The following is a 636-nucleotide window of genomic DNA, read 5'->3' on the forward strand; positions in this document are numbered from 1 at the left end:
CATGACGGTTGAGCTGTGAGTTTGCCTCAGGATCTAGTATATGTATATATATTGCACTTTTATGAACACTACTGAGCAAAGTCGGAGTGAAGTTGGTCATATTTTTGGAAGAAGCAGCCAATCGCTGATACAAAACTCTGCTCACGACATTGGATGTCGGTATCAGAGTTTTGGCGCGCCTGTACATACTGGGAGTGATCATCAGTGGAATGAGGAAAGGTACCAACTGGTTTAGACAACTGCAATATGTATACTGGTGAATAAAGAAGAAACAACGCATATATTTGGTAATTTAGTTGACCCTGACACTGTGAAGGTACAAGACTATCAACAACAGTTCATATAGGAGAAATATTTAGATGACTCCTACTGTTTTGTTTGTGTGCAAGTAACTTTGTCTCGAGCCAGTAATTAACTGGCAAGGGAAATGCCAGACATATCACACCATGTGCCATTAATACATTCAATTCCCTTTCCTGTTTTTCCCAAAGGGTTAACTTGCAGGCAAATCCAAGTCAAACAAGAATTGCAGCATTATGTTCTCCAGCGAATGTGATGAGGTTACCTAATTTGTAATTTGCATATTATATCTAGACTTTAGCCTCATCTTGTCTCGTCTTCATTTTTGTCTTCAGC

The sequence above is a fragment of the Taurulus bubalis genome (assembly GCF_910589615.1).
Source record: "Taurulus bubalis genome assembly, chromosome: 8".
NCBI lineage: Eukaryota > Metazoa > Chordata > Actinopteri > Perciformes > Cottidae > Taurulus > Taurulus bubalis.